The 20,812-nt window shown below is 39.0% G+C and overlaps 1 protein-coding gene across 1 annotated transcript in view; it reads left to right on the plus strand.

Moving 5' to 3' along the window:
- The window catches only part of tenm3 (teneurin transmembrane protein 3), an 824,111-nt gene that overhangs the window by 242,961 nt on the left and 560,338 nt on the right, over window positions 1-20,812 (plus strand). The window contains exon 4 of the mRNA XM_038714618.1: window positions 20,024-20,134. The gene's annotated coding sequence lies outside the window, so the exon portion shown is untranslated. The remainder of the gene's footprint in view (window positions 1-20,023; window positions 20,135-20,812) is intronic.

Genomic DNA, 20,812 nt, shown 5'->3' on the forward strand with positions numbered 1-20,812 from the left:
TGATTACAAAAGAGAAAAGAAAAACAATGACAATAACAAGATTTTAATCCCTACTTTTGCAGACAGTAAATGGCAGTGTCGCCTACCACGGCCACGTTTCATTCCCAGTGAGTGCATGTGCAGAGTGTGCACAGGTAGGCATGTAGGAAGGTTGACAGGTAGCAGTCAGACCAAATGAAATGAATGTGTTTATTACAGTCCTGCGACCGCTACATATACTGGATTTCATATTTTTGTGTCAGAGCGTTTGATTTACTAAGTGCTGTCAGGATGTAAAGAGAATTCCAACAAATATCACAAACATGCTTCTAAAATAAATTGCCTCTACCTGCTTTAATTACAACAGAATAATTACAAAATTTGCACTGTGTGGTTGGTGCTGGCTAGCTGTGATAACTGACCAAGTAGGTTTTCATATCTGTGTGGCTCTGCTCAGTTTGCCATTTGAATCTGTTGTAATAGCGCCTGTTAATCTGCTCTCTGTGTCATTATGCCTTTCTGTCTTCATTCTTACTGCCGTCTTGGATGAGTTTCGGAAAACAAAATACAAACAAGACTTTTGCATAATTGATATTTCATGGTTTGGCACTTAATGAGTATCTCAACAACACAGCTGACCCGCGGACGCTCATGTGCACACTCACACAGCAGGGCATTCCTTCAGAGAAGAGCTGATAAGGACAGAGGAGCTGGAGCTTTGGGGAAATAACACTCAAAAAGACACACAATGGCACATATGCTCTCAAACAGCTTACAAACCTTTATTGTTCTTATTTGGCTACTTACATATGGTTGGCTGTAATGTTCATTTCAAAGAGACTCCAACATCTTTTATAGTGACATAAAATACTTCATCTTTTACTGCTGTAATATTGCTATAAGGTAAAAGGTTGTAGAGTGAAAGTGAGTTTGTAAATCCCTTCTGCTACGTAGCAGACAATATACGTATTAAAGTAATTATAAAAATGGTAAACAGATATAATGTGATGGCCTTACTGTCAGGTCAAGTCAACTGAATACTTACTAAAGGTTAAGCATCAAAGATTATTCTAACTTTGGAAATAGACAAGAAGTCAGTAAATGCAATTATGCTGATTTTTGTATAGCATGTTGAGATACCTTATAGGGTGAAAAGTCACTATTACAGTTTTTTTCAGTTGCTAACATGCATTGGTCAAAACTGAAGTCACATTGTCTTCACACAATCAGTGTTTTTTTGTCTTACAATGTGTGTGTGCGATCATTCCTTGCATTACTGGAGTGTCACTGTAACCAGTGAGAATATGCTCTACTGAACCCTGTATATAAGAAAAGAGAGGGACCAAAAATGACTAGTGCAACTCTGCAGGCAACAAGAACACAATAAGGACATGGAGGAAAGAGATGAGCCGGGAAAAAGAAAAGAAGGCAGTGACTGTGTACTTTTTTTCTTCTATTTTATTTATCAAAAGGAAGTGCACTGAGATCCATGCTCAATTGTAGAACAGCCCCGCTTCACATTCTCACACTTCCCTGCGTTCACGCTGGGAGCTGCCCAGTACAACCACAGTGTTCTGCTTGTACTACGGGCCACTGAGCAGACCTGTGGGCTCACAGGCAGACAGAGAGAGTGTCGGCACAGTTGCTGAGCGAGGGAGGAAGTACTTCTTGATCATACCGCAGCCCAGTGACCACTCCACCTCTGGCTTAAGATTGTATTTGTTTCCAGGCTTCCTCTAAGGACTTAGGTTGAACATACAAAAAAGGTGTAACAAAGGGGGGAGTGTTATTATCGAATAGTAAGTAGGGGGCAAGAACTTTGCTTTATCAGTGGCGGAAACAATGAACAACTGAATCACAACATATCTGGGCCTGCTTGTGGTGCGCTTAGCTCACTTTTAGTAGAGTGTGTGCCCAATGAACATGGCTGAGTCCTTACTGCAGCCCAGTGTTTTCCATGTTGGCTATATTTACGAAGTTAAGCCATCTTTTTTAAACATTCTTTTTTATTGAAGTTATTGAGTGTTATTCCAGAAAGAAAAGGAAAAAGAAACCAAAATCAACAAGAAAAGAAAAAGGAAATATTTAAAATAATAGTGGAGGAGTGCAGATTCGCCCGGATATGATTCTAACAAGTCAATCCAGGCTTGCAATGTTTTGAGAATCCTCTGAGGTTTACCTTTTCATTATATGTGATCCTTTCTAATGGCATAAAATAGTTGAGTTAATTCACCCATTGCGAGTAGCCAGGAGGTTCCACCGCAGACCATTACCACGATGGCCAGCTCAGAGAAATAAGCTGGAAATATGGAGTTAAACTACTACTTTGAGTAGTCTCGCAGTAGTACTATTGAAGGGGATAAGCTAAAGTCCATTTTGCCATCTTTGTGTAGTGACAGTATCAGGTCTTTAATATAAATAAAAGTCCCCGACCAGCTGCAGATGGAAAAAAAGTGACTGGAGGGGAGTTTCTGAAACTTAGGGTCCTGGAGGTGTACAGGTCCTAGAGAGATGGTAGATTTCAGCCAATAACCTTCTCCAGGGTGCATGTCGAAGTGTCCTTGGGCACCGAAGTGCCCCCGATGGCTGTTCCATCAGTGTGTGAATGTCAGTTTCCGTTTGAGCACTTCGGCTCAGTGTATGAATGTGTGTCAATGTGAAGTAGTGTAAAAGCGCTTTGAGTGGTCAAGTACAGACCATTTACCATTACCATGGCTCCCTCGAGCGGGATAATGCTCCGTGTCACAAAGGTCAAATCATCTCAAACTGGTTTCTTGAACATGACAATGAGTTCACTGCACTCCAGTCACCAGATCTCAACCCAATAGAGCACCTCTGGGAGATTTGCATCACGGATGTGCAGCCAACAAATCTGCAGCAACTGTGTAATGCTGTCATTTCAATATGGACCAAAGTCTCCAATGTTTCCAACACCTTGTTGAAAGTATGCCACGAAGAATTAAGGCAGCTTTGAAGGGGAAAGGGGATCCAACCCAGTACTAGCCAAGTGTACCAAATAAAGTGGCCAGTCAGTGTAGGCCACGCTCATTTGCCTGTAACATTTTCCCCCAAATGTGCAAAACCTTGTTTTTCAAACTCCTCCTAGGCAGTGAGCCCAATCTGCTCGAAAATGTGCACATAAATTGGATCCCCCTGATCAAAAGGTATTAAAAGTACTGAGATAATCAAAATAATTTGAAGTTATAGAGAAACAACTTCCTGTAGGTTAAGCTCAAAACAGGAAGTTATGTCCATATAGATCAGTTCAATTAACACAAAACTTGCGCCAGTCCCTTCCCATGCCCCAACAAAGCTCTCTGTAAAATGTGGTGCTAATCACTAGGTGGTGCTTTGGTTGCAAAATGACGAAAAATGCAAAACCTGCTTTTTTTTACTCCTCGGTAAAGTAAGTACAATCTATGACTGTCATGGCAAAATGTTATTAAAAGAACTTTTATACTTACTAAATGCCAAAATAATAAAGGAAAATCTTGTACTCACACAAAGGAAGTGATGGCATATTTCCACGGTCGGTCTGATGAAAACAAAACGTGTGCCAGTAATTTCCCGTGCCACACTGAGGTTCTGGGTACATTATGGCATCAATCAGCCAGTAGGTAGCTCTTCTTTTTCAAAATCATAAAAAATGTTAAAATGATTTTTCCAAACTACTGTTTTTGAACTGAATGTTTTCCAATGTTTCTGCTGCTCTCCATCTTCAACTTGCTTCGCCTCCGCAGCCTTGTGTTGGGGGTACCCCATTTATATCTGCTTGGTCTAGGTCTAGTTGAAAAAGCTTGCATTTGTGAGACATTTTTAAAGATTTACGTATTCAGTAGGAACAAACAGGCTTGGGACTGCCACAGATATAGTAGGGAAGTCTGTAAATATTGAGAGACAGAATAAGTATTGGTGGTTGATTTGTTGACAAAAAGGAAAATACTGAATAACACCTACCAGGTTCCATTGACTAATCAAATCTAACTCTGACCTTGACCAATATTGCTGAAGTCGCCTTACTTAATTATACCATTAAATATGAATAATGACAAACAAGGGAAAAGTGCTCATCATATTTTGTTGATATTGTTGCAAAAAGCTATTCGTGATGGAGTGACATAAGGGTTTATGAGAGTAGCATTTAAGTTACATCCTTTCAAGCATTTATTCATATCCAAGTGTCACTAATAAGCAGCATATTTGTAGGCAGAATACTAAAGGGGATCAGATATATATTGGAGAATGACATCCTTGTGTATGGCTTAAAGGAGACCTATTATACTGCTTTTCCAGTCCTATATTGTAGTTCTGTGACTCCTGCATGGCAGATTTGCATGATTCAAAGTTAAAAATAATTCTCTGTTTTAAACTGACTCTTCATGTAGGCCTTCATTTCAGCCTCTGTCTGAACAAGCTGTAGATGCTCCTGTCTCTTTAAGGCCCTCTCTCTCAAAGCCCACTGTTTTCTGATTGGCCAAGACCTGAAGCATGTTACCAGGCGGTACAGGCAGACTGAGCGTTGCTGTGCCTTGCTGTGCGGAGCAAATTACCATATATGGAACAGCGGCTCCGTCTGGCTCCGTATTAGGTAGAACAGAGCTGCTGGCAGAAAAAGCAGTTCAAAACAGAGCGTTCAGAACAGGAGGAGATCTGAGATTTTGGCTCACTGGGATTTCTTTTAAATACTTTCACCTCATTATTTGAAGCTTTGGCCATGTTTAACATGAACATCCAACATTGTAACATTGTAGATAAGTCATAAAATGTGGTAAAGCAAAATAGGGTTAGGGTGTCTTTTAATAATCTGTGTCTGTGTTCCTTATGTGGTTTATGTGTTGTGTCATTCGCAAACTTTTCATTGAACAGAACAAATATTTTGGGTGAATAAACTAAACTGAATGATCTGTTTATTTCTCACTTCAGCTGAGCCTTTAGTTGGACCAAACCTGCAGGAATACACTCACTCACTGAGTGAGTGAAGGAATTGGGTGTGTTCATGACCACAAACAATGCGGATTCAGGTTGCTAACATTTGCAGTGATTCAACAACATTGGTGGTGCAATACAGACAGGTGATATTATCTTGATAATGGGCAGATCATTTACTGCTAATTAAATACATTGACTGAAACACTCAAAAGTAAAACAGACTGACTGCGCATGTCATATTTACTTCGACTTTGTTTTAATCTGAATGCTTAGTGTTGAACATTTTAAAATGGCATCAACTGTGTTTGTCACAGACTGTACATGGATGTAGCTGAAAAATAATATATTCTAGTTTGATTTTAAATGAATGATTTACATTATCTATACATCAAGATAATAATTCTACACATAAGTGCAAAACAACTTCAGTAAAACACAAATCACTACTGTTCACAATCACTGTGTGCAAATACAAGATTCAAAAGGTTCAAACAGGGAACAGTATCTCTGGAAGCAGTCGTAGGGGACAAAGATGTGTCAATGATAATAGGACTGGTATGTAATAATAACATGAACATGTATTTTGATAAGTTGTTTTATTCATTTTTAAGTCTATTACTTTAAAGCATTATCTCGATCATTATAACTAAATCATACATAAAGTCAATATGTTGTAAACAAAAACAAATGATTAATTTACAATTAGTAAAATCTAGTTAACTTACCAGCAACATTATCTGTTGTGGTATCTTCTACACTTGAACCAGGAGTTGAGTCATCTCCAGCTGCTGTGTGGGACAATTATAATACTGTACAGTCATGAGTAGAACATGCATAATGTGCAGAGCAGATAAAACAAGACAAGCTACACGAGGTAATATACAAGTACAAGAAGACAGCGAACTGTAACATAGTTTATTACTTTATTTGACAGGGACAGTGCATATTAACATTTATGTAATTTAAAACACATAATTGGCTGGAGTACTAACAGTGATCAGTGTACAGATTGCACACAAAACTATTCAAAATGAAGGCACACCATCACCACCAACAAAATACTTCCTTATTGTTCCTGAGACAGACAGCAAATAATTTTTTATTATTGTTAAATAAAGGTTAAATGTAACAAATGTGAAATGATGATATTTACATTTACAAATCTAACTAAATGTAATTTTAAAGATTAAATTAACATTTTAAGCTAGGTTACATTTCACAATCCCTGATTTTATTTTACAAATCTCACAGTCGTTCACTGAACGTACAGAGTTGCCGTGAGCCCTGAGCGATAGACAGTCGCTCAAGTAGGAAGTACTACCAATTATTTTATTTAATAATTAGGTTAGGTGTAGTGAAAATATAGGTGCTGTACAGTACTAGGATGGGATGTTTGCAAATGGTGTCTTTATCCAACTAAATTCTCAGCTCTACTTGCTTATCCTTCACAATGACCATTGTCAGTTCACTAGTTAGTGAGCTGAACTGAACGTTTGGCTGTGTTTCAGCTCAGTGAGTAGGTATACGCAGGCAGAGCTCAGGTCAAGCACCGAGCTATGCGGTGAACAAATCTCTTGAATGAACTGATTGTAATGCTTCAGTACACTGAAAAGAATTACTTTACCTATTACTACTGTCACACAGATCTGATGCTAAATGAGAGTGAGAGCTACTGTAGCAAATAATACTTTTTTTTCTGTCCGCCAAAAGTCATTGTACACAAGACTTAGCCAGAACACAAGAGCATTTCAAACCGGGGCTAAATGGACTACTAAATTATTCAACCTCACACATCTGCTGAAAACAAAATTAAAATAAACACACTATATTGAAAAGAAGGTTGTTTATTTGATTTTATACAGAAAGTTGTTTTATTAGAGACTTTTGTATCTCAACAACATAAATCCATAAATGAACACGAGTTTCCCAATTTTGTGTGTATTTGTGCCGCAGAGACTTTGCTGTATCAATAAAAACTCTCAATAGTTAACACGCTGTTTTCAAGAAAGGGTTTGTTGAGAGATAAAGATTTTTTTTACTTTTACCTTTCTATTTTATGCTTTGCTTTTACTTTGTTTTACTCATGTAAGTCACATTCTGTACATACACATACGCACACTGAAACGAAAACTGAATGATGTTGAAGGTGACCTTGAAGTCTTGAGAGCACAAAATAATCACTTGCAGAACTTTTTATCTTGTTTACATGCAAGACACAATGTAAATACAGGTCAAAAAACTCATTCATTATGCGTGCACTTATTTATTCTAAGTAGTGGCTTGGCGTTCAGATCTGACACACATGTTTTGACTTAACACTGGAGGCCAGGGAATTCTGGCACTGAAATAACTTCAGTCCCACTTTCTGAGCAACCCTTTGTAGTTAACGATCAAATACACACAATTATATCATTTTATTAACCTCCATTTTGCCAAAATAAATAATTGAATGCTGCAAACAATTAACTTCCTTTACATTTATATTATTTATATTTATTAATAACCAGGTTTGCTACAGAAATGTAGTTTTTATTTTTATTTGTAAACCGTTTAGCTGCCTGTAATGGTGTGAGTGGGTGTGTTAGTTTTTTTCAGTTGCTAACCTGCATTGGTCAAAACTGAAGTCACTCTTCACAGCGAACAGAAGTGTATGTGGTCCAAACTGTGAATAATTTGTCATTGCTTTCACATGAAATGCATTCAATGACCACTTTCTCCAAATCACATGAACTCTTTTCTCATTACTTATTCACCACCTGCAAAACACTGTATTTCTGCAACACATTTTTTAAATACTAACACACTGTGTCCAAAACTGTTCAAAACAGAATGATGGTAAATGTCCTGCATTTCTGCAGTAATCAGACTGACATATATAGAAAATCTTAACAGAATTTACAGTAAATTTTATGTTTATGTCTATGTGTGTTGAAAACAGTGTGTAGTGTGCAGTTTTTTTTACAATTGTAGTTGTTGAGTTGAGTTGAGTTTACTTTTTCAAAACTCTTCACACTGTTGTCTGTACCAACATGCAGCTTGTTAATTTCACACCCAACAAGCACCAAAACACTGCATACTTGTTTCAATCTCAGATCATTTTACAAAACCACCACTTTTTGTAAAATGATTCTCTCCAACTCTTCAACAGCAACAATTTGTTACTCATAACACAATTACCTCATTCGAATGTACAACAGTATACAACAGGAAGTTATCCACATGCAAGAGGAAAACAGGAAAAGCTTCACTGTACTTTATCTTTGCCATCAATTAACTCAAAAATAAACTACAGTAAATGAAAATTGCAAGGTAAACAAAAGAGAGGTCTCTTGCATCTGTGTAGCAGCACTCCATCAGGGGATATCACTGCACACATGGTAACATTGGCACCCCTTTGGCCTGGGACACCCAATCAAATTCTGTCCTCGCCAGCGTGTTTTGGCCAAGTCCAGGTAGATAAAAACATGGGGTGTGTGATGGGCTTCCAGCTCCATGGCTTTCTAAAAGAAATCTCCCCTGTGAGGGTTAGTCGTTGGGTCCTAAAGAAGAAATACAATAATTACACACAAGCAATAGATTTAAATTTTGATAAAATGCAGTTATGCCTTTTCAGAATACATATTTTACTTGTTGGTTCACTGGAAGATTCTAAAAATTGATGCCACCGTTGAGCGGGCCACATCTGGCTGCTCTCTGAGACCAGTCTCCTTCAATAATAGCCCATGGTTGATTACCTGGTTACCACAGTAGCCCTAATGTCATCAGAGACTACAGCTCTGGGTCATCTCTGCGGTTGTCTTACACCACCACAGAATCCTCTCCCTCTCTGTACCTCTCTTTGTCCTCCGTCTCTTGCAGGCTCCATTTTGAAGTGGAGGTGTAACAAAACATTCCAAAGATGTCTCCTTTTTATAGGTGGTAATGAGATCAGTAGGTGAAAAGCCCAGGGTAGGGCTCTAACTGAGATGGGAATGACCTATAATTTACATAATTTCAGTCAATACTATTTCACAACTTGTCTCCATAACCACCTTTTTTAGGATGTATTTCAGTGGGGTTTGTTATTTGGAAAATTGCTGTGCGTTTGAATGTATGTTAGGTTTTGAATTTAAATTTAACAGTTTTGACTATGTAAGCATTTGCAAAATTGGCTGTGTATACACGTGGGTTTTCTGGTGGTTGACTTTGAGTGAGAAATGAATTTGTGAATTCTGCGGTCATTGAATATCTTTTGTGTTAAATCACTGCATTTTGTATTACAGCAAGGCAAGAGTCAGTCTCAGTTTTGTCCACATAGACTTCTGTTGTGCTCACCGTGTCAAGAGTTTTGAAAAAGTAAAGTCAGTACTGAAAAATGCTTGTCAGCAATTGTAAAAAACTGTAAAAAAATATATATATAATAAAAGAAATAAAAAAGGTGGTGTAGAGCTGCAGTCTGAGTGTAAAGTAGCAGACTTGGTTCACGGGGATGGTACATGTATAAAAGGTTGTGGTCATTGAGTCTTAAGTACAAGTGTTAGTATGTACACATTTGAGAAAAACAGTTTTGCAGCACTGACATTTCAGGAATTTCTTTTTTGTTTCAAATTTTTAGTAAATTACTGTATGCAGTGATATAGAAAATTACTATAAAGGGTATTGAAGCAAACTGCTGCTGATTCATTATTGTTACATTATGTTATTTTTATTTTATAATGAAATAAAAATAAAAATCACTCACACTTCAAAGATCATCATTTATATATAGTGCTCCCTGTTGTTAGTGTGTTTTAGGTCAGTGTGTTATGAGTGACAGTGTATGATTTCTGAGTGAGAATTGTCAGTGTTTTGGTCAAACGAGTTTAGTCTGAGACTTGAAGACTTGACTTGAAGTTTTGGTGGTTTGGGTGAGCTTTGGAGGTGAGATTAACTGTTAACAGCCAAGATGCATGTTGGTAATGACTTTTGAAAAAAGTGGCTTCAGTATTAACTGATGCTTGTTAGCAATTGAAAAGAAAAACTGTATCTACTATACTTGTGGGGTCCAACAGCTTTGTGGGGACCAAAATGCTAGAACCCATAAGTTTCAAGGGCTGTCTGAGGGTTAAGACGGTTTTAAGGTTAGGGGTATAATTAAGGTTACGGTAAGGGACTTTTGTGTCACATATACATTTGTTTCCGTACTTTTAATTGAGATAATAAGGTATTATGTCAAATCCAAACTTAAAGAAGACACCAGAGTTAAACCAGAGATTTAAATCCATCCATCCATCATCAACCACTCATCCTGTGTACATTATATATACATTATATTATTGCTATTAAATGTACTTAAGACATAACAGAGTCCTGGTGCCACAGCATCACAGGTTTTGTGGGATCAACATTTTTTATAGTCTATGGATCATATTCCTTATCTCTGGGGAGGACAGCAAGACCAGAAAAAGATCTGGCAGTGTGTCAGGCACTAAATTATTTTTGTGTGTTCTGCTTCAGCCTCCTCTTTCTCTGCTTCGTTTTTTTTGTTTTACCGACACGCTGGGGTTGTGTTACACGTAACAGCCTTTTACACGCCACTTGTTCCGGTAAAGCCTATGTGAAAGCACACATGGTTGTGGGACAATGCTGCAAACTTTTGAAGAAGCGAATGCGACATGAGACATGTAAGATCTCCGTATGAAAGTGGCTACACTCTCCCCTCTTTCCCTCACGGCTCCTGTCCCCTAACGCCCACCCCCCTACAGATCTACGCCAATCAACACAAGTAAGATGAAATGAACATAAACAACAACCAATGAATCCCCCTAATCTGTGTGTTACACGATTTTAGATCCCTTGACACATCAGGGACCAATTTAAGTGTGACACACAACCAACAAGAACGGTGGTCTGCTGCTAATTATAGTCAACAGTTATTGTATGGCGAAATCAGGCCGAATACATTTACCCACCAATGTGGAAGGTTGGCACTTCCAACATTTAGCCGCCAAACGGAAAATCCTCCCACATTTGGCGGTTGTTCATTTGCGTGCATGTGTGTGTGTGCGTGCATGTGTGTGTGTGGGGGGGTGTATGTAAGAGAGATTCTGTATGCATGTGTGTGTCAGGTGTCGGTGATGATGAAAGCAAGCTCAAATAACTCTACTTAACCCTGCAGAGACGGTGTGTGTGTGTTACTATGTGGATGTGTGTGCGCATGGTGGGTTCATTCAGCCTTACTCTCATTTTAGCTGACACTTAACTTCTAGACTCTGTCAAATCAATTATTATCACTAACAGTGACTTACACACACAAGCGCAGACACAGACATACACGCACTATACTCGGAAACAAAAAATCTCTCTCGTATTATATAAACTAATATTTAGTTCTTACACAAAATAAGAAAAAGACTGTCAGACTCTGTGCATATTTGTACACATTCGTACAAGATGGACATGGAACCATAGAGTTGAGAGGTGACTTGCCTGAAGGTGCATTACTTAGAGAGAATAAAATCTTTTAGTGTTTATACATTCTTTAAAGTCTCGGTATTGAAACAGAATCAGTTGCTGATTTTTATGTTGAGAATGGGTCGAATGGCCACAGTGTTGCAATTGCATTTTTGAGGGGGAAAAAAATCAACATTACTTAGTAAAGAATGACACTGGACCTGTCCTCCCTTGCTGAAAACATGCTGGTCTAAGCCCTGCCTCCCTCTCCAGAGTCATCAGAATTTGGTAGAACATCTGGGACAGCCAAGTAGGTATGTAGGTATGTAGGTAGGCCAGCTAATGACTTCATTTTTGTTTCAGAGCATTTGATTTATTGATTGCTGTCGGGATATAAAGAAAATATAACACAAAATGCTTCTGAAATAAAGACACATTTGGGATAATCAAATACATATCTGTAGCTATTTTAACATTCAAAGTAGTGAAATAGTTATTTAAACAAATCAGAAAACAAGTGCCTAAAGTTGAAAAGACTCATGATTAACATGACAATCACTTACATATACTTTCACCCATATGTCTCATGACTCATTTGCATTTAATTTATGAACAACATACCTGCTGCTGGAAACACAGCTGTGCAGTAAGTGCATAGAGAACATATGGAACAAACATGGTAGAAACCAAAAGTCCTCCATTACTGTAACACCAAATAAAGACAGTACAATGACAAATAGTTACAAGAGAAAAAAGTTAGGTATTCTAGCTGTCCTAGAAAATGTGCTGCCTTTCCAGAAAATATCAGTGCGACATTAAAAGATTGTGACAACTCCAAAATTTCTGGTTAGATGGCGCATGTGGTATGTGCTTGTACATTTATTTTGCACTCAATATTTTGTGTTTGTACATTCATTGTTCTTTGTAATATTTGTTTTAGATGAACAGTAGATGTTACAGGTGAAAATAAAATAAATACTAGCCAAACATGAGTCGGAGGGTGGCTTATCTGTAATAGGAGAAAGTTGGGCAGTTAAACTCAAGGTAGAACCCCTCACCAGTACTGCTACAGAGCAAATACACCAATAAAGTCTGATAATTACACATACTATTTCTGCTGGATGAGCCAGAAAGGCTGCAGGCAAATAGTCCTTTGCTATTAGCCATGCAGACACATTTACATTTACAGACTTAATGTCAAGCAGTTTCCCTCCAGATGCAAAAGTAATTCAAATATGTGTCGAGCTGTTTAAGTACTTGTGTATTTGTTTAAGGCAGAGACATTAAGCTTGAGGGAAATGAAAGTGAAAGAAGCACTCACATGATTACCTGTTCGTCAAGACATTGTGAGTCTCTGTAAGAATATCAGGCTCCCTCTATCGTATAGATATAATGTAAATGTAATAAAAACATAAAATATGTAGCAATTAGCAAATTTTATCATATTGAAAATGTGTAACAAATGTATAAACATGCCACCCACAGTTTATTGGAAGGACTCTTTGAAGCTATGAATTGAGTTTACCGTTTGCCATCATCAGCCAGCCAAACCAAATTTAGTCAATGAAAAGGAAATACTTTCACTAAGACATCACATCTGACTGTGATTGGTTGAGACCCAAACCAGACAAAAAGGCATTTTCACCACTGGACTGAAACGTTACCATCCAAAAAATGATATACAATTTAGCACGTTACCCAACAGTCACTGTGTAACCGTGTGACCTAAAGTTCCCTGTTCTATCACAGTGAGAGCTCCTGAGTGAGGGGAAAAAGGGGCTTTAAGCAGCTCTGTCAGAGGAACAGTGAACACAAGGGCCCCAGTTTGGCGTAATGCACAGTTTTGTGGGAAGCACTGTGACCAAGGTGGGGTGATAAACTTTTAAGTCACCCTCATTTCTATACTGCACAAGGCCCTTACCATGCGGTGCCAGCTTTAGCAACCTTACGACAATGAGGGGACACACAGTAGCCAAAGAACAACTTCCAAACTAACGACTAAACTTGATGTTCAGGTATGGAGAGACATCGTAATGCCTTCAACCTGGCCTGAAATTCAATCACAATGTGAGCCAGAACACCTCCAGATGTGGCATTCATGCACACATTCACACCTGAATTAATAACTCTTCTTGTTCCACCTACCCACCTACCTAATCCTTATAAGGATACGGGGAGCTTATATTTTACACAACACATGCTTTTCTGCTTCAGTGCCAACCCTTTCCCCAAATTATTCTGTCATCACATTTGAACAGTTTAAGCCGTCTAACGAATAATATAGTTGCTGTCACCTTCTGCTGTTCCTTTGTAGGTGCCTGAATCAATTTCCTAATTATTTGCTTCCTTCCGCTCTTCATTTGATTTTCCCTTCTTTCACTCCTGCTTTAGTTTTCAATGGGCAAACAGTGCCTTTTCACTTCCCTCATCTCCCAACCTCTTTATTCTACTTTCTTTCGCTTTGCCCCATCTGCTCCATGCTCTTTCACATACCCTTTCATCTCCTCCTCACTACCTTGTATTGTAGCTTTCCATTCTTCTCTTTCTCCATCCCTTAACCTCTTTTGCTCTCTGTCGTCCTCCTTTTCTCTCTTTGTTCCGCACGCTTTTGCCATTATTTCCTCCCTTTATCCCTCCACTGTTTCCTTCCCTTGTTCAATTTTCTTTCATTCTCTCTCTCTTTACTCCCCTTGACCCTTTTCAAGGCCCTTTCAGATTCAACGCAATTTGAGCTGCGCTCGCGCCCAAAGTTCAGCCAAGCAGCATGCTGTGCTGCGTCAACCACTTTGCTCAACACAGCGAAAAGCCGCTGTGGCACGGCGCAGTACATTGGAAATAATGGGTTTCAGACTGCTGTGGTGCCGTTGTCGCAATGTGTCTGGAAGAGCCTTAAGAACATTTATCTCTCTTACACTCGTGTTTCCTCATCTTCACTGCAAACAAATGGCAGCTTATTTAGAATTTAATTTCTTGTAAAAAAAGTTAACAAGTTGATTTAATGATTCTTGCAGTTGTTGAATATGTTTATTTTAAGTAATAAAATATAATCGTGGAACAATTTGGAACTTTCCCATCCAAATTTTGAAGAGAACAATGTGTTGCATAAGTTAGTCCAGTGCTGTGGCCCCCAGACCAAAGAAAACAGAATACACTCAAGAGTCATTAACAGGAACATCTTCACGTCAAATTGACCAGCGCAGCGCCAGGCTCTTAAGTTGATTGATATGTGGAGGATAAGCCATGTTTTTTTTTAATGTTTTTTTCCTAATATCTTGCTGTGTAGTATTTGCTCAATATGTCCATCTGTTTGAAACTGGCCAAGTTACTAGACATATGTTGTTGTCATTCATGGTCCTTACTGGATAATTTGTACTGATTGTGTTGACGATGACCTTTCGTTTACTGTCACCATCAAGTGAAACCTTTCATCCGTCACAAAGCGTCTCGAAAATCGCTATTGATATAAAGTAGTAGTTTAGTCTATATGGATTTGAGTCCAGCATCAATAAGGAGGTGGACTGGCAGCTATAGAGGTGCCAGTTCATCTTTGGGGCACTGCCTAGGTGCCCTTGAGCAACCCCTAAATCCTCATGGAGCTACACTGTGCCGGCCCATCACTCTTCTTCTAAAAACAAAGTGTGTGAGTGTAAAGATGAATTCCCCCCAAAGGCTATTAATAAAGTAATTCTTCTTCTTGAGATCCTAACCATTAAACAGTCCCACCATTAGGGGAAACCTTACATTTTTAGCATCACTAGTAAAGAGGCTGTAGGATTAGCAAAATCATCAATATGTCATTGAATGCTCTGTCACTTCACTTCATCATTCTGGGGTGTAATGAATATTGCAGCCTCTAGAGGGACTTTGTAGGGCTCTTATCTGTATGACTGCAGTTTATCCTAGTTTAATGGTACCAACTGGCATACCATTTGTGAGCCCGTGGCTGACAGATGCCTGTGATAGATTATGCCACACAGGTCCCCTGCCTCATTCTGGACTGTCCTAGTGTCCGGGGAGGTGAGGGCAGAGAGCACTGGGACATGTGGAGGGACGAGCTGGGGCCGCTTCGCTCCCCTGCTCAGTCATGGCTCCAGGCTGTTGCAGAGATCCAGGGGAATTGCTCTGTCATCAAGGCGGCGACGATAACATGCACACGCACTGTTGGTGCTTACACGTGCGCGCCCATGACCCTTTGTATCATTATTAATCACTCTGATCAACTGGCAAAATGTGTTTCCATGTGAGTGGAAATTCCAACAATAACCTTAAATATTGCACAGCCCTGACGAGAGCAAATCATTTCCACATACAGTACGGCTTGTCGCCTGTTGTTTTGGTTGGTTTGTTCTGCATGCTCTCGGAGGACTTTAGAAGACTCCCACCATGGTAGCAGAAAGTCTCTCGGCTCCTTTGTGTCACAACAAAAAGAGCTTCCAAGGTAAACGGCTGTAATGATTTCAAATGTTGTTTTATTCAACACATCCAGCTACAACTCAGTAGATCAAAAGAAATGCTTTACCTTCAAAGGAAACTGATTGTGTTCTGAGAAAAAAAGACAATCTGCTTCATGTTGTATCTCATCTTTGGCTGTATAGTAATCAAGGGCAACTTCTAGCAACACAAGACATAGACAAGTGAAAACACGCACTGAACCCTGACAGCATGATTATTTATTATGTTTAATTATACTATCAGATAGAAACAGAGCCCTGTGCTATTATCAGTATTATGTTTTTTTTTTTATATATTTATGTATTTTTTGACTCTGTTTAGTTTAGTAACTCTGGTATATTTTTTTGATATTGATTATATACAATGATGGCTGCCAAAACCTAAAAATTAAAACATTTGCCCTAGTTCATTCAACATGGGCTCTCAATTCAATGCCACAAAACCACAATGCAATAACAAAATGATTTTCCACCTATTTTTTGTACCTCACCGCTGCTGTCATTGTCTTGATATTGAATTTGTATTTTACTTCCATTGTGCATCACAGCAGGTCTGGTCCATTGTACTGTGACTAAAGCGGCCAACCATATCATTATTACATATCAGATTTTTTTTTCTAATTGAGAGATGAATTAGAGTAGTTGTAGGGAGAGACACTGATTGATCTTAAAATGAACTCACCATCCTTCCTCTTACCATGCAAGTCTACTTTCGCAATTATTTACTGCTGGTTTCTGCATAATCCTCAATGGAAACAAGACTGCCGCCCATTTTAATGAACACAGGAGAAATACAGGTGGACTGATTCATGTAGGCGTGGCTAAAGGGATTGTGACCACCTGTATGCAAATAGGTAAAACATTTGATAAAATAAATTTCAAAAAGTGTGCCTGTCATCTTCCACCCTTCGAGGGGAAATGTGTGGCAGATTGAGTTTACATTTTATCTTTCCCCTGTTCTTGTTAATAATGCCAGAATGCCACCAATAACGTTTCCGATGAAATATGTTCATGTATTATCTTGAGTGTATACACGGGTCATGAACTGCACACAAACCATGCTGCCCCACAGTTTGACTGGAACCCTCTGGTGTGGTTGTACACAAGTTTCTTTAGTCTGCACCTGTACTCCATGGTAACAGACTTTTGGTAGAACTGTGTCAGTGAACATCAATTGATGATTTTGTTTAGCTGACGGTATTATTTAACTAAGACTTCCACAAATAGCTCCATGGGGGAGGATTGTGTGATTGACTGATGCTATTTGAAAATCTGCGTCGGTTTCTTTAACCAATATTTCAAGTAATGTCTCAGACATTTTCAAGACACTTTGTAAGCATTTTAAGTTGAAACCAAAACACTGGGTTTCTATTAGCCGAGCTCTCATGCAGGTAGAGGAAACCTCAGAGATGCGGCCATGATATCACAGCAGCCGTGAAAGGAGAACGCATCAGTTGCGACTGGCTGCCCACTGCTGGAGCAATAGGAGGTGTTTCACCGTACAGCGCTTTTCCTGAGTGAAGGTCTACCCCGCTGGTCAAAAGCAGACTGTTTTTCTTTTGTTTTGTGTTGTCCAAACAAATTGCATCCCTGCAGAAGAACATACAAACTACACCATTCGTATCTCGAGGAGGATGACTCTCGATCCATGTTGCCGACTCTGCTGTTTCCTTCCGCCTTAAGGATCAGCGAGTGTGAGCCCAGAAAAAAAGACATTTTATCCAATGGACTGATGCATTATAATCACTACCAAGAGCGATTTAAAATTAGAGGCTTCGGATCGGGGCAGACATTAGGTCTGACGTTTGTGACGTGACCCCCACGTGGTGACATCCACCATTTTCCTCGCTCTTCCCTCTCTATTGTCTCACACACAGTCATACTTACTTGCTTTTATTTTTGTTTAGAATAGATGCTAGTGGTTTGTTAGCTGAAGATGTTGATCACTGATCTATGCTAAGATCACTGTCCACCTTATTAATGTTAGTGTTGAAATATTGGCATTTATAGGCAAAACACATTTTTAAGTACATTTTCAAGTTTTGCTATTGGTCTCTGATTTCAAGGTGGTGCCCTATATTTATCTGTCATTATTAATACTTTTTGTAATATTCATTTTATTAGTATTTCTAAAATATCTTTGCTGATATCCAAACCTGTCCCTACCTGATCCCAACAATACTGTATTGTAAAGTACTTGTGCAGACACCAGTATACAAACTCTTCCATTCAGTTGCTCTCTCAAAGAGATGTGTTGGCACACACACACACACACACGCACGCACACACACACACACACACACATTCATGCTCACAGTTTGATGGGTGCATGATGTGTGAGACCTACCAGTGACCCAGAAGAGTGAAGTGAAGCACTCTGACAGAGTCAGAGTGTCTGTGTGTGTGTCTTTGTATGTGCTTATGTTTGTGTGTGTGTGTGTGTGTGATGGTGGAGGGGATCCCAAAAGAGCATTTGAGGACAGAGGGGACCGAACAAGATCTTACCCTCCTCCCTTTCCTCTCAAAAATACACACACTTTTTAGACATGCACATGCAAGCAAACACATCTGTGTGTGTGTGTGTGTGTGTGTGTGTGTGTGTGTGTTCATAGCTGTTTAACACTATGAACACACACACACACACACACGCAGAGGTGACATCTGGAGTGTTTCTGCATCACTGCTATTGTTCTCCTGGTTGGACTGACAGCTCTCTGTCACTCTTTGTGTTTAATTTTCCTTTTTTTAAAATAAAAGCTTTCTGTGCTCACCCGCTGGTGTGTGTGTGTGTGCTAATGTATGACAATGCCCTAGACAAGTGATCTCTTTAATTTATGTATGTGTGTCTGCCATTAGCTGGTACAAATTAAGGAGCTGTAAAAGTTATTGATGTGCCAGTCGCCCGTATTTGTGTCACCTTCAATTACATACTTAGACCACTGAGCCATGTGCGTGTTTATGCGTTACACTCAAGAAAGGAAAAGGCGACTAACACTTTCCATTTGACCATTAAACTATGTCTAAAACCAATCAAATACAATGACATACTCACTATAGATTTGCGGTATACGTGTCTGGACACTCCTGAATCTACTCATTGATTACTTCGAGCTTACATGTACAAGTTCAGAGAGTACAGGAGTTACAAATCGTAGCACTCTGGAGAGTTAAACTCTGACAAAGGAGTTTCTGTCTGCATGAAATTTAGATATTTTATTATTGCGTGCTGTGGGCACAGCTTGCTCCTAATGACATAAAAGTTGTTAAGACATTTCTGTAAATTCCAGCTTTCCTTCACTATATTATTTCTTTTCATCAGTATTCAACCAAAACAACAATCTCTCCCTACACTTAACCAAAGTGTGGGACGCAGGATGCAAACCCCAGTCTCCAGTGTCCTGTACTTGAGACAAGGCTGATTACACATTTTACTGGCCTGCTCACATGCAAATGTGTGTGTGATCATGTGTTAGTAGAAATGTGGCCACGGTTATTGTATGGTTTACACATTATTATTGATTATTCATTATAATTCTAAATAACACCATGGGGTCCTAGAAATGCATGTACATGTGTATACACAAACACAATGTGTACAGTCCCCTGGTACCTACAGTAGGAGTTTAGCATCCAAGAGGGAACCTTCAGGTCTAAAAAATGAAGCAAATGCAGAAGTACCTTAAACCTGCCTTCTTTGTAATGGTCTGCGTGGGGCAACTCCACTGGTAGCAAATGTCTGAATGTGTTTTAGTTTCAAGTCTTCTTTAACACAGATGGTTTTAATTTTTTTGTAATTTATGGTGCCATTTAGAGGAAAATAGACGATAAAGCGGGGGATGCTTTAGGGTGTGGCTACCTTGTGATTGGCAAGTCACAGCGACCTGTCAAACTTTGCAACACATATCCCTCCCCACCCCACCACTTGTCCAAATATGTTCACTTCTGGCGTGAATTTTGCTTAGTATACTGTAAACGTACTCCCCAGTCGGATGGACCCTTTTGATTAGAATGACCCCACAGCATTTACTCTAGTGCCAACTAGAGGCAAAACAAACACATTTTTAAATTCCAGTCAGGTGTTTTGGAATGGCCAAATTATCAATGTGTATTTCCATCCTACACATTCCTATTATTTTGTGCAATGAACATTACCACCTCCAGAGCCCACTTTATGTCATGAAGTATTTTTCTTGACTATACATTGAACTATAGCATCTGAACTTGTTTGTGCATGTTTTTGTTTTGCTTTACAGATTTCTCTGATCAAAGTTGGAGTGCTGCTCCCCACTGTAATGAAACAGAGCCAGAGGACTCCTAGCATTGGACATCTCCACTGGAATTCACAGAAAGACACAAGCACAGAGGTATGCATGCACAGACACAAGCATACACACATGGACACACAGTGGCTGTGGTAGACTGTAGTTTTGGCATCATTTCTATTGTCTATCGTCAAAGTTTAAAGCGACATTATCCAATGGGCAAGAAATGTGCGGTCACACAATCAGACAGGTTGTAAACAAGTTTACAGCAGTTTAGCCATATTATTATAACAGTTATTTGGAGTGAAAGTAGTGCACCAAAATATCATTAACAATCCGTTCTTGTAAACATGTTCTATGGTAATTATATAATATGTATTATTGTATTATGTATTATGTAGTAATAATGGTAAGTATGGTAGGTCAAATGTAAACCAGAAAGTAGGTCTTTAGACTGCGGTGGGTCATTTGTCTGATTACTCGTGTTTCTATCCCATTTGACTCAGCAGTGCAGCTGCATACCCAGATCTTAGCTGAGTACCTCTAATCATTACTGATAGGAATAAAGGCCGAAAAATCTAAAAATAAGACAGCAGTTGCATGAAACTGTAACTTCTCTTTAATAGATGGAACTTCACACAGTTATTAGTATTTTAGCAACTTTGTTTCAGTAAGTTGTTTTTGCGTCCAAAGAACATCTTGCTCAATCAGAGCAATTTGTAGTGGTTTTGTAATTTAGCCATCGTCAATTCTCACTTCTATTTATGAAACCAACTGTAA

Source organism: Micropterus salmoides, unplaced genomic scaffold, assembly GCF_014851395.1.
Source record: "Micropterus salmoides isolate LMB-PRFRI ecotype aquatic unplaced genomic scaffold, ASM1485139v1 Ms_hic_scaffold_12, whole genome shotgun sequence".
NCBI lineage: Eukaryota > Metazoa > Chordata > Actinopteri > Centrarchiformes > Centrarchidae > Micropterus > Micropterus salmoides.